Source organism: Schistocerca piceifrons, unplaced genomic scaffold, assembly GCF_021461385.2.
Source record: "Schistocerca piceifrons isolate TAMUIC-IGC-003096 unplaced genomic scaffold, iqSchPice1.1 HiC_scaffold_1194, whole genome shotgun sequence".
NCBI classification, from domain to species: domain Eukaryota; kingdom Metazoa; phylum Arthropoda; class Insecta; order Orthoptera; family Acrididae; genus Schistocerca; species Schistocerca piceifrons.
Window position 1 is genome coordinate 25,579 of NW_025727009.1, and position 23,094 is coordinate 48,672.

The 23,094-nt window shown below is 50.2% G+C and overlaps 40 non-coding genes across 40 annotated transcripts; all 40 read left to right on the plus strand.

The window, feature by feature from the left end:
* Window positions 1-624: 624 nt before the first annotated feature.
* On the plus strand, window positions 625-706 carry Trnas-uga. Its single transcript has one exon. It is a non-coding gene; the product is annotated as a tRNA-Ser (tRNA).
* Window positions 707-1,305: 599 nt separating this feature from the next.
* Window positions 1,306-1,378, plus strand: Trnaf-gaa. Its single transcript has one exon. It is a non-coding gene; the product is annotated as a tRNA-Phe (tRNA).
* A 539-nt stretch (window positions 1,379-1,917) lies between these two features.
* Trnak-uuu lies at window positions 1,918-1,990 on the plus strand. Its single transcript has one exon. It is a non-coding gene; the product is annotated as a tRNA-Lys (tRNA).
* Window positions 1,991-2,128: 138 nt separating this feature from the next.
* On the plus strand, window positions 2,129-2,210 carry Trnas-cga. Its single transcript has one exon. It is a non-coding gene; the product is annotated as a tRNA-Ser (tRNA).
* A 693-nt stretch (window positions 2,211-2,903) lies between these two features.
* On the plus strand, window positions 2,904-2,985 carry Trnas-uga. Its single transcript has one exon. It is a non-coding gene; the product is annotated as a tRNA-Ser (tRNA).
* Window positions 2,986-3,584: 599 nt separating this feature from the next.
* Window positions 3,585-3,657, plus strand: Trnaf-gaa. Its single transcript has one exon. It is a non-coding gene; the product is annotated as a tRNA-Phe (tRNA).
* A 539-nt stretch (window positions 3,658-4,196) lies between these two features.
* Window positions 4,197-4,269, plus strand: Trnak-uuu. The gene has a single exon. It is a non-coding gene; the product is annotated as a tRNA-Lys (tRNA).
* Window positions 4,270-4,407: 138 nt separating this feature from the next.
* Window positions 4,408-4,489, plus strand: Trnas-cga. The gene has a single exon. It is a non-coding gene; the product is annotated as a tRNA-Ser (tRNA).
* Window positions 4,490-5,182: 693 nt separating this feature from the next.
* On the plus strand, window positions 5,183-5,264 carry Trnas-uga. The gene has a single exon. It is a non-coding gene; the product is annotated as a tRNA-Ser (tRNA).
* Window positions 5,265-5,863: 599 nt separating this feature from the next.
* Window positions 5,864-5,936, plus strand: Trnaf-gaa. Its single transcript has one exon. It is a non-coding gene; the product is annotated as a tRNA-Phe (tRNA).
* Window positions 5,937-6,475: 539 nt separating this feature from the next.
* On the plus strand, window positions 6,476-6,548 carry Trnak-uuu. The gene has a single exon. It is a non-coding gene; the product is annotated as a tRNA-Lys (tRNA).
* A 138-nt stretch (window positions 6,549-6,686) lies between these two features.
* Window positions 6,687-6,768, plus strand: Trnas-cga. The gene has a single exon. It is a non-coding gene; the product is annotated as a tRNA-Ser (tRNA).
* Window positions 6,769-7,461: 693 nt separating this feature from the next.
* On the plus strand, window positions 7,462-7,543 carry Trnas-uga. Its single transcript has one exon. It is a non-coding gene; the product is annotated as a tRNA-Ser (tRNA).
* A 599-nt stretch (window positions 7,544-8,142) lies between these two features.
* Window positions 8,143-8,215, plus strand: Trnaf-gaa. The gene has a single exon. It is a non-coding gene; the product is annotated as a tRNA-Phe (tRNA).
* Window positions 8,216-8,754: 539 nt separating this feature from the next.
* Trnak-uuu lies at window positions 8,755-8,827 on the plus strand. The gene has a single exon. It is a non-coding gene; the product is annotated as a tRNA-Lys (tRNA).
* Window positions 8,828-8,965: 138 nt separating this feature from the next.
* On the plus strand, window positions 8,966-9,047 carry Trnas-cga. The gene has a single exon. It is a non-coding gene; the product is annotated as a tRNA-Ser (tRNA).
* Window positions 9,048-9,740: 693 nt separating this feature from the next.
* Window positions 9,741-9,822, plus strand: Trnas-uga. The gene has a single exon. It is a non-coding gene; the product is annotated as a tRNA-Ser (tRNA).
* A 599-nt stretch (window positions 9,823-10,421) lies between these two features.
* Trnaf-gaa lies at window positions 10,422-10,494 on the plus strand. Its single transcript has one exon. It is a non-coding gene; the product is annotated as a tRNA-Phe (tRNA).
* Window positions 10,495-11,033: 539 nt separating this feature from the next.
* Window positions 11,034-11,106, plus strand: Trnak-uuu. The gene has a single exon. It is a non-coding gene; the product is annotated as a tRNA-Lys (tRNA).
* A 138-nt stretch (window positions 11,107-11,244) lies between these two features.
* On the plus strand, window positions 11,245-11,326 carry Trnas-cga. Its single transcript has one exon. It is a non-coding gene; the product is annotated as a tRNA-Ser (tRNA).
* Window positions 11,327-12,019: 693 nt separating this feature from the next.
* Trnas-uga lies at window positions 12,020-12,101 on the plus strand. Its single transcript has one exon. It is a non-coding gene; the product is annotated as a tRNA-Ser (tRNA).
* Window positions 12,102-12,700: 599 nt separating this feature from the next.
* Window positions 12,701-12,773, plus strand: Trnaf-gaa. The gene has a single exon. It is a non-coding gene; the product is annotated as a tRNA-Phe (tRNA).
* Window positions 12,774-13,312: 539 nt separating this feature from the next.
* Window positions 13,313-13,385, plus strand: Trnak-uuu. The gene has a single exon. It is a non-coding gene; the product is annotated as a tRNA-Lys (tRNA).
* A 138-nt stretch (window positions 13,386-13,523) lies between these two features.
* Window positions 13,524-13,605, plus strand: Trnas-cga. Its single transcript has one exon. It is a non-coding gene; the product is annotated as a tRNA-Ser (tRNA).
* Window positions 13,606-14,298: 693 nt separating this feature from the next.
* On the plus strand, window positions 14,299-14,380 carry Trnas-uga. The gene has a single exon. It is a non-coding gene; the product is annotated as a tRNA-Ser (tRNA).
* Window positions 14,381-14,979: 599 nt separating this feature from the next.
* Trnaf-gaa lies at window positions 14,980-15,052 on the plus strand. Its single transcript has one exon. It is a non-coding gene; the product is annotated as a tRNA-Phe (tRNA).
* Window positions 15,053-15,591: 539 nt separating this feature from the next.
* Trnak-uuu lies at window positions 15,592-15,664 on the plus strand. The gene has a single exon. It is a non-coding gene; the product is annotated as a tRNA-Lys (tRNA).
* A 138-nt stretch (window positions 15,665-15,802) lies between these two features.
* Window positions 15,803-15,884, plus strand: Trnas-cga. Its single transcript has one exon. It is a non-coding gene; the product is annotated as a tRNA-Ser (tRNA).
* Window positions 15,885-16,577: 693 nt separating this feature from the next.
* On the plus strand, window positions 16,578-16,659 carry Trnas-uga. Its single transcript has one exon. It is a non-coding gene; the product is annotated as a tRNA-Ser (tRNA).
* Window positions 16,660-17,258: 599 nt separating this feature from the next.
* On the plus strand, window positions 17,259-17,331 carry Trnaf-gaa. Its single transcript has one exon. It is a non-coding gene; the product is annotated as a tRNA-Phe (tRNA).
* Window positions 17,332-17,870: 539 nt separating this feature from the next.
* On the plus strand, window positions 17,871-17,943 carry Trnak-uuu. The gene has a single exon. It is a non-coding gene; the product is annotated as a tRNA-Lys (tRNA).
* A 138-nt stretch (window positions 17,944-18,081) lies between these two features.
* Window positions 18,082-18,163, plus strand: Trnas-cga. The gene has a single exon. It is a non-coding gene; the product is annotated as a tRNA-Ser (tRNA).
* Window positions 18,164-18,856: 693 nt separating this feature from the next.
* Window positions 18,857-18,938, plus strand: Trnas-uga. Its single transcript has one exon. It is a non-coding gene; the product is annotated as a tRNA-Ser (tRNA).
* A 599-nt stretch (window positions 18,939-19,537) lies between these two features.
* On the plus strand, window positions 19,538-19,610 carry Trnaf-gaa. Its single transcript has one exon. It is a non-coding gene; the product is annotated as a tRNA-Phe (tRNA).
* A 539-nt stretch (window positions 19,611-20,149) lies between these two features.
* Trnak-uuu lies at window positions 20,150-20,222 on the plus strand. The gene has a single exon. It is a non-coding gene; the product is annotated as a tRNA-Lys (tRNA).
* Window positions 20,223-20,360: 138 nt separating this feature from the next.
* Window positions 20,361-20,442, plus strand: Trnas-cga. Its single transcript has one exon. It is a non-coding gene; the product is annotated as a tRNA-Ser (tRNA).
* A 693-nt stretch (window positions 20,443-21,135) lies between these two features.
* On the plus strand, window positions 21,136-21,217 carry Trnas-uga. Its single transcript has one exon. It is a non-coding gene; the product is annotated as a tRNA-Ser (tRNA).
* A 599-nt stretch (window positions 21,218-21,816) lies between these two features.
* On the plus strand, window positions 21,817-21,889 carry Trnaf-gaa. Its single transcript has one exon. It is a non-coding gene; the product is annotated as a tRNA-Phe (tRNA).
* A 538-nt stretch (window positions 21,890-22,427) lies between these two features.
* Trnak-uuu lies at window positions 22,428-22,500 on the plus strand. Its single transcript has one exon. It is a non-coding gene; the product is annotated as a tRNA-Lys (tRNA).
* Window positions 22,501-22,639: 139 nt separating this feature from the next.
* On the plus strand, window positions 22,640-22,721 carry Trnas-cga. Its single transcript has one exon. It is a non-coding gene; the product is annotated as a tRNA-Ser (tRNA).
* Window positions 22,722-23,094: the final 373 nt, after the last annotated feature.

A 23,094-nucleotide genomic window follows, 5' to 3' on the forward strand; every position in this document is an offset into this window, starting at 1 on the left:
CAAACCAGTGACGCCATTCTCAACAAGACGAAAGTTTCCGTTTAAGAATACTGAGTTTCGCGACGACCGCTGCTTACTGTGGCCATCGGTTCACCTCGCACTGACGCTGGGACTGCAGAAAGCCGTCGCTGAGATCGTGAGTACACAGATGTGCTCGAAAGTGTTGGACAGAGCGAACATTCAATTCTTTTTAAGAATCGCAATTGAATCATTCGAGTGCGGCGAAGGCAGTGGTGCAGCGTTTCTTTTCTTAAGATCTCGCAGCTGCTTGGAGCTATGTCCATCGTTTTAAGACGACAGAAAACTAGCGTCAGCGGTGCGTCAGTGGGAAGTCGGTGAAGTCGCCATTGGAGCCATAAGCCAGTAATTACAACATGCGAATCACTCGCTCACCACGCAGCTGTACGATAATGCTCGTGCGTGGGCCCGCATAGCTGAGTCGGTAGAGCGTTAGGTTTTCAACCAAAGGGTCCTGGGTTCAAGTCCCTGTCTGGGCGAAAATTAATACACTTTCGTAACGGCTAATGGAAACCCTACAGGAAAGAGTGAGGCCACGCCGCTTTCTGCCATCAGATTGCTTCTAAAGATGGCCGTTTCACTTGTCGGGAGTCGCTTCTGCCACCGGCAGTCGTGGCCGAGTGGTTAAGGCGTCTGACTTGAAATCAGATTCCCTCTGGGAGCGTAGGTTCGAGTCCTGCCGACTGCGAAAATTTTCTCTCTCTCAAAAGATGGACGTTCAGGTGCATCCTAGCAGTTGCGTCACTACTAAACACATGGGTCACCAGTTATTTGATCCAGGGCGCAGCGTTACAGTCGCGCCCAGAAGCCGCAGCTCATCTCCTCGTCTCACAGCCGCCCACCGGGTGTTAGTACAAGTGTCGCCTCACTGGGCAGTGCAGATGTGTCCTTTTTAGCTTGCAGACGATGACGTGTAGCAATTTACGAGCTAACGCAAGTCGAATGTTTTACCGTGTGTATCTGCTAGATACTGCCTCTCATACGGTGGAGAGGCTCACTCCTTCTTGTGTCTCGTTCTCTGCACACGAGTTGCCCCTGACATCGACATAGCACGGGTTTTCTAGCGTCAGCGCGGCGTCACGTGAAGTCAGCGAAGTGAATATTACACGAGTCGAGTCGACATGTTTGCTTGTTACGATGATGGAAGCAGAAGAAATGTGTGTGGGACTTCACTGCATCGGCTGCTCGCCTTTCAGCGTCCCTGTGTCTTATCAGACGAAGGTGACTGTGAAATTGGCAACGAGGCAGAGCTGAACGAACACATGCAAACAGCAACGTTCAATGTCAGCCGAAATAGCTCAGTTGGGAGAGCGTTAGACTGAAGATCTAAAGGTCCCTGGTTCGATCCCGGGTTTCGGCAGGTATTCGTTTTGATGCGACGCCAATGGAATTGCTCTGCGTTGGTGATAATGCAACTACAGCTGACAACAAAAATGACTCTCTGCTGTAGCAGTTCTGGTTGTCTAGTGCATGCCATAAGAGGAACTCACTAGAAAACTAACTCCCTTTGAAGGAAAAGAATCAAAAAAGCCCTACCGACTGCGTTCCTTTTTCTGTGTCAGGTGGTGAAGAACGTCTTCAACGGAACCGCGAAATGAGCGAAAACGTGGGAAACATTGCATTCGAAATGCTTGCGAATTTTCCAATTGCCCAGTGAGTGTCGACAAAACACGTCAATTCTCTGCTCCAACGTATGAGACGTAACAACTGGTGCAATTTGTTGTTGCATCGTGTGCCAGCAGTCTTCGATAGTGTGTTACGAGCTTAGCGCGATAAGTTTGCAGACAGCATTTAGGCGACGTTTTATTAGTAACGGCCCCATGCAACGATTGCACAACAGTAAAGGACATGAGTCAATGTACAGTTGTGCATCGTGGGAGGTCTCACACCGTCGTCCGAGCCCGGATAGCTCAGTCGGTAGAGCATTAGGCTTTTAACCTAAGGGTCCAGGGTTCAAGTCCCTGTCCGGGCGGAAATTTTAAAACTTTGGTAGCGATTCGTCTGGTAGCGGTGGAAACGCTACGGAAAATAATGCAGCTACGCCGTTTTCTGACACCACAGTGCTTCAAACGGTAGCATTTGCATGTGTCGGGACAACGCCGCGCTACCGGCAGTCGTGGCCGAGTGGTTAAGGCGTCTGACTCGAAATCAGATTCCCTATGGGAGCGTAGGTTCGAATCCTACCGGCTGCGTGCGATTTTGCGTAAAGAGAGGAGCAAAAATTTTCGCACACATGTGACATGCGTGGGCGAATGCGGGTGCAAACCAGTGACGCCATTCTCAACAAGACGAAAGTTTCCGTTTAAGAATACTGAGTTTCGCGACGACCGCTGCTTACTGTGGCCATCGGTTCACCTCGCACTGACGCTGGGACTGCAGAAAGCCGTCGCTGAGATCGTGAGTACACAGATGTGCTCGAAAGTGTTGGACAGAGCGAACATTCAATTCTTTTTAAGAATCGCAATTGAATCATTCGAGTGCGGCGAAGGCAGTGGTGCAGCGTTTCTTTTCTTAAGATCTCGCAGCTGCTTGGAGGTATGTCCATCGTTTTAAGACGACAGAAAACTAGCGTCAGCGGTGCGTCAGTGGGAAGTCGGTGAAGTCGCCATTGGAGCCATAAGCCAGTAATTACAACATGCGAATCACTCGCTCACCACGCAGCTGTACGATAATGCTCGTGCGTGGGCCCGCATAGCTGAGTCGGTAGAGCGTTAGGTTTTCAACCAAAGGGTCCTGGGTTCAAGTCCCTGTCTGGGCGAAAATTAATACACTTTCGTAACGGCTAATGGAAACCCTACAGGAAAGAGTGAGGCCACGCCGCTTTCTGCCATCAGATTGCTTCTAAAGATGGCCGTTTCACTTGTCGGGAGTCGCTTCTGCCACCGGCAGTCGTGGCCGAGTGGTTAAGGCGTCTGACTTGAAATCAGATTCCCTCTGGGAGCGTAGGTTCGAGTCCTGCCGACTGCGAAAATTTTCTCTCTCTCAAAAGATGGACGTTCAGGTGCATCCTAGCAGTTGCGTCACTACTAAACACATGGGTCACCAGTTATTTGATCCAGGGCGCAGCGTTACAGTCGCGCCCAGAAGCCGCAGCTCATCTCCTCGTCTCACAGCCGCCCACCGGGTGTTAGTACAAGTGTCGCCTCACTGGGCAGTGCAGATGTGTCCTTTTTAGCTTGCAGACGATGACGTGTAGCAATTTACGAGCTAACGCAAGTCGAATGTTTTACCGTGTGTATCTGCTAGATACTGCCTCTCATACGGTGGAGAGGCTCACTCCTTCTTGTGTCTCGTTCTCTGCACACGAGTTGCCCCTGACATCGACATAGCACGGGTTTTCTAGCGTCAGCGCGGCGTCACGTGAAGTCAGCGAAGTGAATATTACACGAGTCGAGTCGACATGTTTGCTTGTTACGATGATGGAAGCAGAAGAAATGTGTGTGGGACTTCACTGCATCGGCTGCTCGCCTTTCAGCGTCCCTGTGTCTTATCAGACGAAGGTGACTGTGAAATTGGCAACGAGGCAGAGCTGAACGAACACATGCAAACAGCAACGTTCAATGTCAGCCGAAATAGCTCAGTTGGGAGAGCGTTAGACTGAAGATCTAAAGGTCCCTGGTTCGATCCCGGGTTTCGGCAGGTATTCGTTTTGATGCGACGCCAATGGAATTGCTCTGCGTTGGTGATAATGCAACTACAGCTGACAACAAAAATGACTCTCTGCTGTAGCAGTTCTGGTTGTCTAGTGCATGCCATAAGAGGAACTCACTAGAAAACTAACTCCCTTTGAAGGAAAAGAATCAAAAAAGCCCTACCGACTGCGTTCCTTTTTCTGTGTCAGGTGGTGAAGAACGTCTTCAACGGAACCGCGAAATGAGCGAAAACGTGGGAAACATTGCATTCGAAATGCTTGCGAATTTTCCAATTGCCCAGTGAGTGTCGACAAAACACGTCAATTCTCTGCTCCAACGTATGAGACGTAACAACTGGTGCAATTTGTTGTTGCATCGTGTGCCAGCAGTCTTCGATAGTGTGTTACGAGCTTAGCGCGATAAGTTTGCAGACAGCATTTAGGCGACGTTTTATTAGTAACGGCCCCATGCAACGATTGCACAACAGTAAAGGACATGAGTCAATGTACAGTTGTGCATCGTGGGAGGTCTCACACCGTCGTCCGAGCCCGGATAGCTCAGTCGGTAGAGCATTAGGCTTTTAACCTAAGGGTCCAGGGTTCAAGTCCCTGTCCGGGCGGAAATTTTAAAACTTTGGTAGCGATTCGTCTGGTAGCGGTGGAAACGCTACGGAAAATAATGCAGCTACGCCGTTTTCTGACACCACAGTGCTTCAAACGGTAGCATTTGCATGTGTCGGGACAACGCCGCGCTACCGGCAGTCGTGGCCGAGTGGTTAAGGCGTCTGACTCGAAATCAGATTCCCTATGGGAGCGTAGGTTCGAATCCTACCGGCTGCGTGCGATTTTGCGTAAAGAGAGGAGCAAAAATTTTCGCACACATGTGACATGCGTGGGCGAATGCGGGTGCAAACCAGTGACGCCATTCTCAACAAGACGAAAGTTTCCGTTTAAGAATACTGAGTTTCGCGACGACCGCTGCTTACTGTGGCCATCGGTTCACCTCGCACTGACGCTGGGACTGCAGAAAGCCGTCGCTGAGATCGTGAGTACACAGATGTGCTCGAAAGTGTTGGACAGAGCGAACATTCAATTCTTTTTAAGAATCGCAATTGAATCATTCGAGTGCGGCGAAGGCAGTGGTGCAGCGTTTCTTTTCTTAAGATCTCGCAGCTGCTTGGAGGTATGTCCATCGTTTTAAGACGACAGAAAACTAGCGTCAGCGGTGCGTCAGTGGGAAGTCGGTGAAGTCGCCATTGGAGCCATAAGCCAGTAATTACAACATGCGAATCACTCGCTCACCACGCAGCTGTACGATAATGCTCGTGCGTGGGCCCGCATAGCTGAGTCGGTAGAGCGTTAGGTTTTCAACCAAAGGGTCCTGGGTTCAAGTCCCTGTCTGGGCGAAAATTAATACACTTTCGTAACGGCTAATGGAAACCCTACAGGAAAGAGTGAGGCCACGCCGCTTTCTGCCATCAGATTGCTTCTAAAGATGGCCGTTTCACTTGTCGGGAGTCGCTTCTGCCACCGGCAGTCGTGGCCGAGTGGTTAAGGCGTCTGACTTGAAATCAGATTCCCTCTGGGAGCGTAGGTTCGAGTCCTGCCGACTGCGAAAATTTTCTCTCTCTCAAAAGATGGACGTTCAGGTGCATCCTAGCAGTTGCGTCACTACTAAACACATGGGTCACCAGTTATTTGATCCAGGGCGCAGCGTTACAGTCGCGCCCAGAAGCCGCAGCTCATCTCCTCGTCTCACAGCCGCCCACCGGGTGTTAGTACAAGTGTCGCCTCACTGGGCAGTGCAGATGTGTCCTTTTTAGCTTGCAGACGATGACGTGTAGCAATTTACGAGCTAACGCAAGTCGAATGTTTTACCGTGTGTATCTGCTAGATACTGCCTCTCATACGGTGGAGAGGCTCACTCCTTCTTGTGTCTCGTTCTCTGCACACGAGTTGCCCCTGACATCGACATAGCACGGGTTTTCTAGCGTCAGCGCGGCGTCACGTGAAGTCAGCGAAGTGAATATTACACGAGTCGAGTCGACATGTTTGCTTGTTACGATGATGGAAGCAGAAGAAATGTGTGTGGGACTTCACTGCATCGGCTGCTCGCCTTTCAGCGTCCCTGTGTCTTATCAGACGAAGGTGACTGTGAAATTGGCAACGAGGCAGAGCTGAACGAACACATGCAAACAGCAACGTTCAATGTCAGCCGAAATAGCTCAGTTGGGAGAGCGTTAGACTGAAGATCTAAAGGTCCCTGGTTCGATCCCGGGTTTCGGCAGGTATTCGTTTTGATGCGACGCCAATGGAATTGCTCTCCGTTGGTGATAATGCAACTACAGCTGACAACAAAAATGACTCTCTGCTGTAGCAGTTCTGGTTGTCTAGTGCATGCCATAAGAGGAACTCACTAGAAAACTAACTCCCTTTGAAGGAAAAGAATCAAAAAAGCCCTACCGACTGCGTTCCTTTTTCTGTGTCAGGTGGTGAAGAACGTCTTCAACGGAACCGCGAAATGAGCGAAAACGTGGGAAACATTGCATTCGAAATGCTTGCGAATTTTCCAATTGCCCAGTGAGTGTCGACAAAACACGTCAATTCTCTGCTCCAACGTATGAGACGTAACAACTGGTGCAATTTGTTGTTGCATCGTGTGCCAGCAGTCTTCGATAGTGTGTTACGAGCTTAGCGCGATAAGTTTGCAGACAGCATTTAGGCGACGTTTTATTAGTAACGGCCCCATGCAACGATTGCACAACAGTAAAGGACATGAGTCAATGTACAGTTGTGCATCGTGGGAGGTCTCACACCGTCGTCCGAGCCCGGATAGCTCAGTCGGTAGAGCATTAGGCTTTTAACCTAAGGGTCCAGGGTTCAAGTCCCTGTCCGGGCGGAAATTTTAAAACTTTGGTAGCGATTCGTCTGGTAGCGGTGGAAACGCTACGGAAAATAATGCAGCTACGCCGTTTTCTGACACCACAGTGCTTCAAACGGTAGCATTTGCATGTGTCGGGACAACGCCGCGCTACCGGCAGTCGTGGCCGAGTGGTTAAGGCGTCTGACTCGAAATCAGATTCCCTATGGGAGCGTAGGTTCGAATCCTACCGGCTGCGTGCGATTTTGCGTAAAGAGAGGAGCAAAAATTTTCGCACACATGTGACATGCGTGGGCGAATGCGGGTGCAAACCAGTGACGCCATTCTCAACAAGACGAAAGTTTCCGTTTAAGACTACTGAGTTTCGCGACGACCGCTGCTTACTGTGGCCATCGGTTCACCTCGCACTGACGCTGGGACTGCAGAAAGCCGTCGCTGAGATCGTGAGTACACAGATGTGCTCGAAAGTGTTGGACAGAGCGAACATTCAATTCTTTTTAAGAATCGCAATTGAATCATTCGAGTGCGGCGAAGGCAGTGGTGCAGCGTTTCTTTTCTTAAGATCTCGCAGCTGCTTGGAGGTATGTCCATCGTTTTAAGACGACAGAAAACTAGCGTCAGCGGTGCGTCAGTGGGAAGTCGGTGAAGTCGCCATTGGAGCCATAAGCCAGTAATTACAACATGCGAATCACTCGCTCACCACGCAGCTGTACGATAATGCTCGTGCGTGGGCCCGCATAGCTGAGTCGGTAGAGCGTTAGGTTTTCAACCAAAGGGTCCTGGGTTCAAGTCCCTGTCTGGGCGAAAATTAATACACTTTCGTAACGGCTAATGGAAACCCTACAGGAAAGAGTGAGGCCACGCCGCTTTCTGCCATCAGATTGCTTCTAAAGATGGCCGTTTCACTTGTCGGGAGTCGCTTCTGCCACCGGCAGTCGTGGCCGAGTGGTTAAGGCGTCTGACTTGAAATCAGATTCCCTCTGGGAGCGTAGGTTCGAGTCCTGCCGACTGCGAAAATTTTCTCTCTCTCAAAAGATGGACGTTCAGGTGCATCCTAGCAGTTGCGTCACTACTAAACACATGGGTCACCAGTTATTTGATCCAGGGCGCAGCGTTACAGTCGCGCCCAGAAGCCGCAGCTCATCTCCTCGTCTCACAGCCGCCCACCGGGTGTTAGTACAAGTGTCGCCTCACTGGGCAGTGCAGATGTGTCCTTTTTAGCTTGCAGACGATGACGTGTAGCAATTTACGAGCTAACGCAAGTCGAATGTTTTACCGTGTGTATCTGCTAGATACTGCCTCTCATACGGTGGAGAGGCTCACTCCTTCTTGTGTCTCGTTCTCTGCACACGAGTTGCCCCTGACATCGACATAGCACGGGTTTTCTAGCGTCAGCGCGGCGTCACGTGAAGTCAGCGAAGTGAATATTACACGAGTCGAGTCGACATGTTTGCTTGTTACGATGATGGAAGCAGAAGAAATGTGTGTGGGACTTCACTGCATCGGCTGCTCGCCTTTCAGCGTCCCTGTGTCTTATCAGACGAAGGTGACTGTGAAATTGGCAACGAGGCAGAGCTGAACGAACACATGCAAACAGCAACGTTCAATGTCAGCCGAAATAGCTCAGTTGGGAGAGCGTTAGACTGAAGATCTAAAGGTCCCTGGTTCGATCCCGGGTTTCGGCAGGTATTCGTTTTGATGCGACGCCAATGGAATTGCTCTCCGTTGGTGATAATGCAACTACAGCTGACAACAAAAATGACTCTCTGCTGTAGCAGTTCTGGTTGTCTAGTGCATGCCATAAGAGGAACTCACTAGAAAACTAACTCCCTTTGAAGGAAAAGAATCAAAAAAGCCCTACCGACTGCGTTCCTTTTTCTGTGTCAGGTGGTGAAGAACGTCTTCAACGGAACCGCGAAATGAGCGAAAACGTGGGAAACATTGCATTCGAAATGCTTGCGAATTTTCCAATTGCCCAGTGAGTGTCGACAAAACACGTCAATTCTCTGCTCCAACGTATGAGACGTAACAACTGGTGCAATTTGTTGTTGCATCGTGTGCCAGCAGTCTTCGATAGTGTGTTACGAGCTTAGCGCGATAAGTTTGCAGACAGCATTTAGGCGACGTTTTATTAGTAACGGCCCCATGCAACGATTGCACAACAGTAAAGGACATGAGTCAATGTACAGTTGTGCATCGTGGGAGGTCTCACACCGTCGTCCGAGCCCGGATAGCTCAGTCGGTAGAGCATTAGGCTTTTAACCTAAGGGTCCAGGGTTCAAGTCCCTGTCCGGGCGGAAATTTTAAAACTTTGGTAGCGATTCGTCTGGTAGCGGTGGAAACGCTACGGAAAATAATGCAGCTACGCCGTTTTCTGACACCACAGTGCTTCAAACGGTAGCATTTGCATGTGTCGGGACAACGCCGCGCTACCGGCAGTCGTGGCCGAGTGGTTAAGGCGTCTGACTCGAAATCAGATTCCCTATGGGAGCGTAGGTTCGAATCCTACCGGCTGCGTGCGATTTTGCGTAAAGAGAGGAGCAAAAATTTTCGCACACATGTGACATGCGTGGGCGAATGCGGGTGCAAACCAGTGACGCCATTCTCAACAAGACGAAAGTTTCCGTTTAAGACTACTGAGTTTCGCGACGACCGCTGCTTACTGTGGCCATCGGTTCACCTCGCACTGACGCTGGGACTGCAGAAAGCCGTCGCTGAGATCGTGAGTACACAGATGTGCTCGAAAGTGTTGGACAGAGCGAACATTCAATTCTTTTTAAGAATCGCAATTGAATCATTCGAGTGCGGCGAAGGCAGTGGTGCAGCGTTTCTTTTCTTAAGATCTCGCAGCTGCTTGGAGGTATGTCCATCGTTTTAAGACGACAGAAAACTAGCGTCAGCGGTGCGTCAGTGGGAAGTCGGTGAAGTCGCCATTGGAGCCATAAGCCAGTAATTACAACATGCGAATCACTCGCTCACCACGCAGCTGTACGATAATGCTCGTGCGTGGGCCCGCATAGCTGAGTCGGTAGAGCGTTAGGTTTTCAACCAAAGGGTCCTGGGTTCAAGTCCCTGTCTGGGCGAAAATTAATACACTTTCGTAACGGCTAATGGAAACCCTACAGGAAAGAGTGAGGCCACGCCGCTTTCTGCCATCAGATTGCTTCTAAAGATGGCCGTTTCACTTGTCGGGAGTCGCTTCTGCCACCGGCAGTCGTGGCCGAGTGGTTAAGGCGTCTGACTTGAAATCAGATTCCCTCTGGGAGCGTAGGTTCGAGTCCTGCCGACTGCGAAAATTTTCTCTCTCTCAAAAGATGGACGTTCAGGTGCATCCTAGCAGTTGCGTCACTACTAAACACATGGGTCACCAGTTATTTGATCCAGGGCGCAGCGTTACAGTCGCGCCCAGAAGCCGCAGCTCATCTCCTCGTCTCACAGCCGCCCACCGGGTGTTAGTACAAGTGTCGCCTCACTGGGCAGTGCAGATGTGTCCTTTTTAGCTTGCAGACGATGACGTGTAGCAATTTACGAGCTAACGCAAGTCGAATGTTTTACCGTGTGTATCTGCTAGATACTGCCTCTCATACGGTGGAGAGGCTCACTCCTTCTTGTGTCTCGTTCTCTGCACACGAGTTGCCCCTGACATCGACATAGCACGGGTTTTCTAGCGTCAGCGCGGCGTCACGTGAAGTCAGCGAAGTGAATATTACACGAGTCGAGTCGACATGTTTGCTTGTTACGATGATGGAAGCAGAAGAAATGTGTGTGGGACTTCACTGCATCGGCTGCTCGCCTTTCAGCGTCCCTGTGTCTTATCAGACGAAGGTGACTGTGAAATTGGCAACGAGGCAGAGCTGAACGAACACATGCAAACAGCAACGTTCAATGTCAGCCGAAATAGCTCAGTTGGGAGAGCGTTAGACTGAAGATCTAAAGGTCCCTGGTTCGATCCCGGGTTTCGGCAGGTATTCGTTTTGATGCGACGCCAATGGAATTGCTCTCCGTTGGTGATAATGCAACTACAGCTGACAACAAAAATGACTCTCTGCTGTAGCAGTTCTGGTTGTCTAGTGCATGCCATAAGAGGAACTCACTAGAAAACTAACTCCCTTTGAAGGAAAAGAATCAAAAAAGCCCTACCGACTGCGTTCCTTTTTCTGTGTCAGGTGGTGAAGAACGTCTTCAACGGAACCGCGAAATGAGCGAAAACGTGGGAAACATTGCATTCGAAATGCTTGCGAATTTTCCAATTGCCCAGTGAGTGTCGACAAAACACGTCAATTCTCTGCTCCAACGTATGAGACGTAACAACTGGTGCAATTTGTTGTTGCATCGTGTGCCAGCAGTCTTCGATAGTGTGTTACGAGCTTAGCGCGATAAGTTTGCAGACAGCATTTAGGCGACGTTTTATTAGTAACGGCCCCATGCAACGATTGCACAACAGTAAAGGACATGAGTCAATGTACAGTTGTGCATCGTGGGAGGTCTCACACCGTCGTCCGAGCCCGGATAGCTCAGTCGGTAGAGCATTAGGCTTTTAACCTAAGGGTCCAGGGTTCAAGTCCCTGTCCGGGCGGAAATTTTAAAACTTTGGTAGCGATTCGTCTGGTAGCGGTGGAAACGCTACGGAAAATAATGCAGCTACGCCGTTTTCTGACACCACAGTGCTTCAAACGGTAGCATTTGCATGTGTCGGGACAACGCCGCGCTACCGGCAGTCGTGGCCGAGTGGTTAAGGCGTCTGACTCGAAATCAGATTCCCTATGGGAGCGTAGGTTCGAATCCTACCGGCTGCGTGCGATTTTGCGTAAAGAGAGGAGCAAAAATTTTCGCACACATGTGACATGCGTGGGCGAATGCGGGTGCAAACCAGTGACGCCATTCTCAACAAGACGAAAGTTTCCGTTTAAGACTACTGAGTTTCGCGACGACCGCTGCTTACTGTGGCCATCGGTTCACCTCGCACTGACGCTGGGACTGCAGAAAGCCGTCGCTGAGATCGTGAGTACACAGATGTGCTCGAAAGTGTTGGACAGAGCGAACATTCAATTCTTTTTAAGAATCGCAATTGAATCATTCGAGTGCGGCGAAGGCAGTGGTGCAGCGTTTCTTTTCTTAAGATCTCGCAGCTGCTTGGAGGTATGTCCATCGTTTTAAGACGACAGAAAACTAGCGTCAGCGGTGCGTCAGTGGGAAGTCGGTGAAGTCGCCATTGGAGCCATAAGCCAGTAATTACAACATGCGAATCACTCGCTCACCACGCAGCTGTACGATAATGCTCGTGCGTGGGCCCGCATAGCTGAGTCGGTAGAGCGTTAGGTTTTCAACCAAAGGGTCCTGGGTTCAAGTCCCTGTCTGGGCGAAAATTAATACACTTTCGTAACGGCTAATGGAAACCCTACAGGAAAGAGTGAGGCCACGCCGCTTTCTGCCATCAGATTGCTTCTAAAGATGGCCGTTTCACTTGTCGGGAGTCGCTTCTGCCACCGGCAGTCGTGGCCGAGTGGTTAAGGCGTCTGACTTGAAATCAGATTCCCTCTGGGAGCGTAGGTTCGAGTCCTGCCGACTGCGAAAATTTTCTCTCTCTCAAAAGATGGACGTTCAGGTGCATCCTAGCAGTTGCGTCACTACTAAACACATGGGTCACCAGTTATTTGATCCAGGGCGCAGCGTTACAGTCGCGCCCAGAAGCCGCAGCTCATCTCCTCGTCTCACAGCCGCCCACCGGGTGTTAGTACAAGTGTCGCCTCACTGGGCAGTGCAGATGTGTCCTTTTTAGCTTGCAGACGATGACGTGTAGCAATTTACGAGCTAACGCAAGTCGAATGTTTTACCGTGTGTATCTGCTAGATACTGCCTCTCATACGGTGGAGAGGCTCACTCCTTCTTGTGTCTCGTTCTCTGCACACGAGTTGCCCCTGACATCGACATAGCACGGGTTTTCTAGCGTCAGCGCGGCGTCACGTGAAGTCAGCGAAGTGAATATTACACGAGTCGAGTCGACATGTTTGCTTGTTACGATGATGGAAGCAGAAGAAATGTGTGTGGGACTTCACTGCATCGGCTGCTCGCCTTTCAGCGTCCCTGTGTCTTATCAGACGAAGGTGACTGTGAAATTGGCAACGAGGCAGAGCTGAACGAACACATGCAAACAGCAACGTTCAATGTCAGCCGAAATAGCTCAGTTGGGAGAGCGTTAGACTGAAGATCTAAAGGTCCCTGGTTCGATCCCGGGTTTCGGCAGGTATTCGTTTTGATGCGACGCCAATGGAATTGCTCTCCGTTGGTGATAATGCAACTACAGCTGACAACAAAAATGACTCTCTGCTGTAGCAGTTCTGGTTGTCTAGTGCATGCCATAAGAGGAACTCACTAGAAAACTAACTCCCTTTGAAGGAAAAGAATCAAAAAAGCCCTACCGACTGCGTTCCTTTTTCTGTGTCAGGTGGTGAAGAACGTCTTCAACGGAACCGCGAAATGAGCGAAAACGTGGGAAACATTGCATTCGAAATGCTTGCGAATTTTCCAATTGCCCAGTGAGTGTCGACAAAACACGTCAATTCTCTGCTCCAACGTATGAGACGTAACAACTGGTGCAATTTGTTGTTGCATCGTGTGCCAGCAGTCTTCGATAGTGTGTTACGAGCTTAGCGCGATAAGTTTGCAGACAGCATTTAGGCGACGTTTTATTAGTAACGGCCCCATGCAACGATTGCACAACAGTAAAGGACATGAGTCAATGTACAGTTGTGCATCGTGGGAGGTCTCACACCGTCGTCCGAGCCCGGATAGCTCAGTCGGTAGAGCATTAGGCTTTTAACCTAAGGGTCCAGGGTTCAAGTCCCTGTCCGGGCGGAAATTTTAAAACTTTGGTAGCGATTCGTCTGGTAGCGGTGGAAACGCTACGGAAAATAATGCAGCTACGCCGTTTTCTGACACCACAGTGCTTCAAACGGTAGCATTTGCATGTGTCGGGACAACGCCGCGCTACCGGCAGTCGTGGCCGAGTGGTTAAGGCGTCTGACTCGAAATCAGATTCCCTATGGGAGCGTAGGTTCGAATCCTACCGGCTGCGTGCGATTTTGCGTAAAGAGAGGAGCAAAAATTTTCGCACACATGTGACATGCGTGGGCGAATGCGGGTGCAAACCAGTGACGCCATTCTCAACAAGACGAAAGTTTCCGTTTAAGACTACTGAGTTTCGCGACGACCGCTGCTTACTGTGGCCATCGGTTCACCTCGCACTGACGCTGGGACTGCAGAAAGCCGTCGCTGAGATCGTGAGTACACAGATGTGCTCGAAAGTGTTGGACAGAGCGAACATTCAATTCTTTTTAAGAATCGCAATTGAATCATTCGAGTGCGGCGAAGGCAGTGGTGCAGCGTTTCTTTTCTTAAGATCTCGCAGCTGCTTGGAGGTATGTCCATCGTTTTAAGACGACAGAAAACTAGCGTCAGCGGTGCGTCAGTGGGAAGTCGGTGAAGTCGCCATTGGAGCCATAAGCCAGTAATTACAACATGCGAATCACTCGCTCACCACGCAGCTGTACGATAATGCTCGTGCGTGGGCCCGCATAGCTGAGTCGGTAGAGCGTTAGGTTTTCAACCAAAGGGTCCTGGGTTCAAGTCCCTGTCTGGGCGAAAATTAATACACTTTCGTAACGGCTAATGGAAACCCTACAGGAAAGAGTGAGGCCACGCCGCTTTCTGCCATCAGATTGCTTCTAAAGATGGCCGTTTCACTTGTCGGGAGTCGCTTCTGCCACCGGCAGTCGTGGCCGAGTGGTTAAGGCGTCTGACTTGAAATCAGATTCCCTCTGGGAGCGTAGGTTCGAGTCCTGCCGACTGCGAAAATTTTCTCTCTCTCAAAAGATGGACGTTCAGGTGCATCCTAGCAGTTGCGTCACTACTAAACACATGGGTCACCAGTTATTTGATCCAGGGCGCAGCGTTACAGTCGCGCCCAGAAGCCGCAGCTCATCTCCTCGTCTCACAGCCGCCCACCGGGTGTTAGTACAAGTGTCGCCTCACTGGGCAGTGCAGATGTGTCCTTTTTAGCTTGCAGACGATGACGTGTAGCAATTTACGAGCTAACGCAAGTCGAATGTTTTACCGTGTGTATCTGCTAGATACTGCCTCTCATACGGTGGAGAGGCTCACTCCTTCTTGTGTCTCGTTCTCTGCACACGAGTTGCCCCTGACATCGACATAGCACGGGTTTTCTAGCGTCAGCGCGGCGTCACGTGAAGTCAGCGAAGTGAATATTACACGAGTCGAGTCGACATGTTTGCTTGTTACGATGATGGAAGCAGAAGAAATGTGTGTGGGACTTCACTGCATCGGCTGCTCGCCTTTCAGCGTCCCTGTGTCTTATCAGACGAAGGTGACTGTGAAATTGGCAACGAGGCAGAGCTGAACGAACACATGCAAACAGCAACGTTCAATGTCAGCCGAAATAGCTCAGTTGGGAGAGCGTTAGACTGAAGATCTAAAGGTCCCTGGTTCGATCCCGGGTTTCGGCAGGTATTCGTTTTGATGCGACGCCAATGGAATTGCTCTCCGTTGGTGATAATGCAACTACAGCTGACAACAAAAATGACTCTCTGCTGTAGCAGTTCTGGTTGTCTAGTGCATGCCATAAGAGGAACTCACTAGAAAACTAACTCCCTTTGAAGGAAAAGAATCAAAAAAGCCCTACCGACTGCGTTCCTTTTTCTGTGTCAGGTGGTGAAGAACGTCTTCAACGGAACCGCGAAATGAGCGAAAACGTGGGAAACATTGCATTCGAAATGCTTGCGAATTTTCCAATTGCCCAGTGAGTGTCGACAAAACACGTCAATTCTCTGCTCCAACGTATGAGACGTAACAACTGGTGCAATTTGTTGTTGCATCGTGTGCCAGCAGTCTTCGATAGTGTGTTACGAGCTTAGCGCGATAAGTTTGCAGACAGCATTTAGGCGACGTTTTATTAGTAACGGCCCCATGCAACGATTGCACAACAGTAAAGGACATGAGTCAATGTACAGTTGTGCATCGTGGGAGGTCTCACACCGTCGTCCGAGCCCGGATAGCTCAGTCGGTAGAGCATTAGGCTTTTAACCTAAGGGTCCAGGGTTCAAGTCCCTGTCCGGGCGGAAATTTTAAAACTTTGGTAGCGATTCGTCTGGTAGCGGTGGAAACGCTACGGAAAATAATGCAGCTACGCCGTTTTCTGACACCACAGTGCTTCAAACGGTAGCATTTGCATGTGTCGGGACAACGCCGCGCTACCGGCAGTCGTGGCCGAGTGGTTAAGGCGTCTGACTCGAAATCAGATTCCCTATGGGAGCGTAGGTTCGAATCCTACCGGCTGCGTGCGATTTTGCGTAAAGAGAGGAGCAAAAATTTTCGCACACATGTGACATGCGTGGGCGAATGCGGGTGCAAACCAGTGACGCCATTCTCAACAAGACGAAAGTTTCCGTTTAAGACTACTGAGTTTCGCGACGACCGCTGCTTACTGTGGCCATCGGTTCACCTCGCACTGACGCTGGGACTGCAGAAAGCCGTCGCTGAGATCGTGAGTACACAGATGTGCTCGAAAGTGTTGGACAGAGCGAACATTCAATTCTTTTTAAGAATCGCAATTGAATCATTCGAGTGCGGCGAAGGCAGTGGTGCAGCGTTTCTTTTCTTAAGATCTCGCAGCTGCTTGGAGGTATGTCCATCGTTTTAAGACGACAGAAAACTAGCGTCAGCGGTGCGTCAGTGGGAAGTCGGTGAAGTCGCCATTGGAGCCATAAGCCAGTAATTACAACATGCGAATCACTCGCTCACCACGCAGCTGTACGATAATGCTCGTGCGTGGGCCCGCATAGCTGAGTCGGTAGAGCGTTAGGTTTTCAACCAAAGGGTCCTGGGTTCAAGTCCCTGTCTGGGCGAAAATTAATACACTTTCGTAACGGCTAATGGAAACCCTACAGGAAAGAGTGAGGCCACGCCGCTTTCTGCCATCAGATTGCTTCTAAAGATGGCCGTTTCACTTGTCGGGAGTCGCTTCTGCCACCGGCAGTCGTGGCCGAGTGGTTAAGGCGTCTGACTTGAAATCAGATTCCCTCTGGGAGCGTAGGTTCGAGTCCTGCCGACTGCGAAAATTTTCTCTCTCTCAAAAGATGGACGTTCAGGTGCATCCTAGCAGTTGCGTCACTACTAAACACATGGGTCACCAGTTATTTGATCCAGGGCGCAGCGTTACAGTCGCGCCCAGAAGCCGCAGCTCATCTCCTCGTCTCACAGCCGCCCACCGGGTGTTAGTACAAGTGTCGCCTCACTGGGCAGTGCAGATGTGTCCTTTTTAGCTTGCAGACGATGACGTGTAGCAATTTACGAGCTAACGCAAGTCGAATGTTTTACCGTGTGTATCTGCTAGATACTGCCTCTCATACGGTGGAGAGGCTCACTCCTTCTTGTGTCTCGTTCTCTGCACACGAGTTGCCCCTGACATCGACATAGCACGGGTTTTCTAGCGTCAGCGCGGCGTCACGTGAAGTCAGCGAAGTGAATATTACACGAGTCGAGTCGACATGTTTGCTTGTTACGATGATGGAAGCAGAAGAAATGTGTGTGGGACTTCACTGCATCGGCTGCTCGCCTTTCAGCGTCCCTGTGTCTTATCAGACGAAGGTGACTGTGAAATTGGCAACGAGGCAGAGCTGAACGAACACATGCAAACAGCAACGTTCAATGTCAGCCGAAATAGCTCAGTTGGGAGAGCGTTAGACTGAAGATCTAAAGGTCCCTGGTTCGATCCCGGGTTTCGGCAGGTATTCGTTTTGATGCGACGCCAATGGAATTGCTCTGCGTTGGTGATAATGCAACTACAGCTGACAACAAAAATGACTCTCTGCTGTAGCAGTTCTGGTTGTCTAGTGCATGCCATAAGAGGAACTCACTAGAAAACTAACTCCCTTTGAAGGAAAAGAATCAAAAAAGCCCTACCGACTGCGTTCCTTTTTCTGTGTCAGGTGGTGAAGAACGTCTTCAACGGAACCGCGAAATGAGCGAAAACGTGGGAAACATTGCATTCGAAATGCTTGCGAATTTTCCAATTGCCCAGTGAGTGTCGACAAAACACGTCAATTCTCTGCTCCAACGTATGAGACGTAACAACTGGTGCAATTTGTTGTTGCATCGTGTGCCAGCAGTCTTCGATAGTGTGTTACGAGCTTAGCGCGATAAGTTTGCAGACAGCATTTAGGCGACGTTTTATTAGTAACGGCCCCATGCAACGATTGCACAACAGTAAAGGACATGAGTCAATGTACAGTTGTGCATCGTGGGAGGTCTCACACCGTCGTCCGAGCCCGGATAGCTCAGTCGGTAGAGCATTAGGCTTTTAACCTAAGGGTCCAGGGTTCAAGTCCCTGTCCGGGCGGAAATTTTAAAACTTTGGTAGCGATTCGTCTGGTAGCGGTGGAAACGCTACGGAAAATAATGCAGCTACGCCGTTTTCTGACACCACAGTGCTTCAAACGGTAGCATTTGCATGTGTCGGGACAACGCCGCGCTACCGGCAGTCGTGGCCGAGTGGTTAAGGCGTCTGACTCGAAATCAGATTCCCTATGGGAGCGTAGGTTCGAATCCTACCGGCTGCGTGCGATTTTGCGTAAAGAGAGGAGCAAAAATTTTCGCACACATGTGACATGCGTGGGCGAATGCGGGTGCAAACCAGTGACGCCATTCTCAACAAGACGAAAGTTTCCGTTTAAGACTACTGAGTTTCGCGACGACCGCTGCTTACTGTGGCCATCGGTTCACCTCGCACTGACGCTGGGACTGCAGAAAGCCGTCGCTGAGATCGTGAGTACACAGATGTGCTCGAAAGTGTTGGACAGAGCGAACATTCAATTCTTTTTAAGAATCGCAATTGAATCATTCGAGTGCGGCGAAGGCAGTGGTGCAGCGTTTCTTTTCTTAAGATCTCGCAGCTGCTTGGAGGTATGTCCATCGTTTTAAGACGACAGAAAACTAGCGTCAGCGGTGCGTCAGTGGGAAGTCGGTGAAGTCGCCATTGGAGCCATAAGCCAGTAATTACAACATGCGAATCACTCGCTCACCACGCAGCTGTACGATAATGCTCGTGCGTGGGCCCGCATAGCTGAGTCGGTAGAGCGTTAGGTTTTCAACCAAAGGGTCCTGGGTTCAAGTCCCTGTCTGGGCGAAAATTAATACACTTTCGTAACGGCTAATGGAAACCCTACAGGAAAGAGTGAGGCCACGCCGCTTTCTGCCATCAGATTGCTTCTAAAGATGGCCGTTTCACTTGTCGGGAGTCGCTTCTGCCACCGGCAGTCGTGGCCGAGTGGTTAAGGCGTCTGACTTGAAATCAGATTCCCTCTGGGAGCGTAGGTTCGAGTCCTGCCGACTGCGAAAATTTTCTCTCTCTCAAAAGATGGACGTTCAGGTGCATCCTAGCAGTTGCGTCACTACTAAACACATGGGTCACCAGTTATTTGATCCAGGGCGCAGCGTTACAGTCGCGCCCAGAAGCCGCAGCTCATCTCCTCGTCTCACAGCCGCCCACCGGGTGTTAGTACAAGTGTCGCCTCACTGGGCAGTGCAGATGTGTCCTTTTTAGCTTGCAGACGATGACGTGTAGCAATTTACGAGCTAACGCAAGTCGAATGTTTTACCGTGTGTATCTGCTAGATACTGCCTCTCATACGGTGGAGAGGCTCACTCCTTCTTGTGTCTCGTTCTCTGCACACGAGTTGCCCCTGACATCGACATAGCACGGGTTTTCTAGCGTCAGCGCGGCGTCACGTGAAGTCAGCGAAGTGAATATTACACGAGTCGAGTCGACATGTTTGCTTGTTACGATGATGGAAGCAGAAGAAATGTGTGTGGGACTTCACTGCATCGGCTGCTCGCCTTTCAGCGTCCCTGTGTCTTATCAGACGAAGGTGACTGTGAAATTGGCAACGAGGCAGAGCTGAACGAACACATGCAAACAGCAACGTTCAATGTCAGCCGAAATAGCTCAGTTGGGAGAGCGTTAGACTGAAGATCTAAAGGTCCCTGGTTCGATCCCGGGTTTCGGCAGGTATTCGTTTTGATGCGACGCCAATGGAATTGCTCTCCGTTGGTGATAATGCAACTACAGCTGACAACAAAAATGACTCTCTGCTGTAGCAGTTCTGGTTGTCTAGTGCATGCCATAAGAGGAACTCACTAGAAAACTAACTCCCTTTGAAGGAAAAGAATCAAAAAAGCCCTACCGACTGCGTTCCTTTTTCTGTGTCAGGTGGTGAAGAACGTCTTCAACGGAACCGCGAAATGAGCGAAAACGTGGGAAACATTGCATTCGAAATGCTTGCGAATTTTCCAATTGCCCAGTGAGTGTCGACAAAACACGTCAATTCTCTGCTCCAACGTATGAGACGTAACAACTGGTGCAATTTGTTGTTGCATCGTGTGCCAGCAGTCTTCGATAGTGTGTTACGAGCTTAGCGCGATAAGTTTGCAGACAGCATTTAGGCGACGTTTTATTAGTAACGGCCCCATGCAACGATTGCACAACAGTAAAGGACATGAGTCAATGTACAGTTGTGCATCGTGGGAGGTCTCACACCGTCGTCCGAGCCCGGATAGCTCAGTCGGTAGAGCATTAGGCTTTTAACCTAAGGGTCCAGGGTTCAAGTCCCTGTCCGGGCGGAAATTTTAAAACTTTGGTAGCGATTCGTCTGGTAGCGGTGGAAACGCTACGGAAAATAATGCAGCTACGCCGTTTTCTGACACCACAGTGCTTCAAACGGTAGCATTTGCATGTGTCGGGACAACGCCGCGCTACCGGCAGTCGTGGCCGAGTGGTTAAGGCGTCTGACTCGAAATCAGATTCCCTATGGGAGCGTAGGTTCGAATCCTACCGGCTGCGTGCGATTTTGCGTAAAGAGAGGAGCAAAAATTTTCGCACACATGTGACATGCGTGGGCGAATGCGGGTGCAAACCAGTGACGCCATTCTCAACAAGACGAAAGTTTCCGTTTAAGAATACTGAGTTTCGCGACGACCGCTGCTTACTGTGGCCATCGGTTCACCTCGCACTGACGCTGGGACTGCAGAAAGCCGTCGCTGAGATCGTGAGTACACAGATGTGCTCGAAAGTGTTGGACAGAGCGAACATTCAATTCTTTTTAAGAATCGCAATTGAATCATTCGAGTGCGGCGAAGGCAGTGGTGCAGCGTTTCTTTTCTTAAGATCTCGCAGCTGCTTGGAGGTATGTCCATCGTTTTAAGACGACAGAAAACTAGCGTCAGCGGTGCGTCAGTGGGAAGTCGGTGAAGTCGCCATTGGAGCCATAAGCCAGTAATTACAACATGCGAATCACTCGCTCACCACGCAGCTGTACGATAATGCTCGTGCGTGGGCCCGCATAGCTGAGTCGGTAGAGCGTTAGGTTTTCAACCAAAGGGTCCTGGGTTCAAGTCCCTGTCTGGGCGAAAATTAATACACTTTCGTAACGGCTAATGGAAACCCTACAGGAAAGAGTGAGGCCACGCCGCTTTCTGCCATCAGATTGCTTCTAAAGATGGCCGTTTCACTTGTCGGGAGTCGCTTCTGCCACCGGCAGTCGTGGCCGAGTGGTTAAGGCGTCTGACTTGAAATCAGATTCCCTCTGGGAGCGTAGGTTCGAGTCCTGCCGACTGCGAAAATTTTCTCTCTCTCAAAAGATGGACGTTCAGGTGCATCCTAGCAGTTGCGTCACTACTAAACACATGGGTCACCAGTTATTTGATCCAGGGCGCAGCGTTACAGTCGCGCCCAGAAGCCGCAGCTCATCTCCTCGTCTCACAGCCGCCCACCGGGTGTTAGTACAAGTGTCGCCTCACTGGGCAGTGCAGATGTGTCCTTTTTAGCTTGCAGACGATGACGTGTAGCAATTTACGAGCTAACGCAAGTCGAATGTTTTACCGTGTGTATCTGCTAGATACTGCCTCTCATACGGTGGAGAGGCTCACTCCTTCTTGTGTCTCGTTCTCTGCACACGAGTTGCCCCTGACATCGACATAGCACGGGTTTTCTAGCGTCAGCGCGGCGTCACGTGAAGTCAGCGAAGTGAATATTACACGAGTCGAGTCGACATGTTTGCTTGTTACGATGATGGAAGCAGAAGAAATGTGTGTGGGACTTCACTGCATCGGCTGCTCGCCTTTCAGCGTCCCTGTGTCTTATCAGACGAAGGTGACTGTGAAATTGGCAACGAGGCAGAGCTGAACGAACACATGCAAACAGCAACGTTCAATGTCAGCCGAAATAGCTCAGTTGGGAGAGCGTTAGACTGAAGATCTAAAGGTCCCTGGTTCGATCCCGGGTTTCGGCAGGTATTCGTTTTGATGCGACGCCAATGGAATTGCTCTGCGTTGGTGATAATGCAACTACAGCTGACAACAAAATGACTCTCTGCTGTAGCAGTTCTGGTTGTCTAGTGCATGCCATAAGAGGAACTCACTAGAAAACTAACTCCCTTTGAAGGAAAAGAATCAAAAAAGCCCTACCGACTGCGTTCCTTTTTCTGTGTCAGGTGGTGAAGAACGTCTTCAACGGAACCGCGAAATGAGCGAAAACGTGGGAAACATTGCATTCGAAATGCTTGCGAATTTTCCAATTGCCCAGTGAGTGTCGACAAAACACGTCAATTCTCTGCTCCAACGTATGAGACGTAACAACTGGTGCAATTTGTTGTTGCATCGTGTGCCAGCAGTCTTCGATAGTGTGTTACGAGCTTAGCGCGATAAGTTTGCAGACAGCATTTAGGCGACGTTTTATTAGTAACGGCCCCATGCAACGATTGCACAACAGTAAAGGACATGAGTCAATGTACAGTTGTGCATCGTGGGAGGTCTCACACCGTCGTCCGAGCCCGGATAGCTCAGTCGGTAGAGCATTAGGCTTTTAACCTAAGGGTCCAGGGTTCAAGTCCCTGTCCGGGCGGAAATTTTAAAACTTTGGGTAGCGATTCGTCTGGTAGCGGTGGAAACGCTACGGAAAATAATGCAGCTACGCCGTTTTCTGACACCACAGTGCTTCAAACGGTAGCATTTGCATGTGTCGGGACAACGCCGCGCTACCGGCAGTCGTGGCCGAGTGGTTAAGGCGTCTGACTCGAAATCAGATTCCCTATGGGAGCGTAGGTTCGAATCCTACCGGCTGCGTGCGATTTTGCGTAAAGAGAGGACCAAAAATTTTCGCACACATGTGACATGCGTGGGCGAATGCGGGTGCAAACCAGTGACGCCATTCTCAACAAGACGAAAGTTTCCGTTTAAGAATACTGAGTTTCGCGACGACCGCTGCTTACTGTGGCCATCGGTTCACCTCGCACTGACGCTGGGACTGCAGAAAGCCGTCGCTGAGATCGTGAGTACACAGATGTGCTCGAAAGTGTTGGACAGAGCGAACATTCAATTCTTTTTAAGAATCGCAATTGAATCATTCGAGTGCGGCGAAGGCAGTGGTGCAGCGTTTCTTTTCTTAAGATCTCGCAGCTGCTTGGAGGTATGTCCATCGTTTTAAGACGACAGAAAA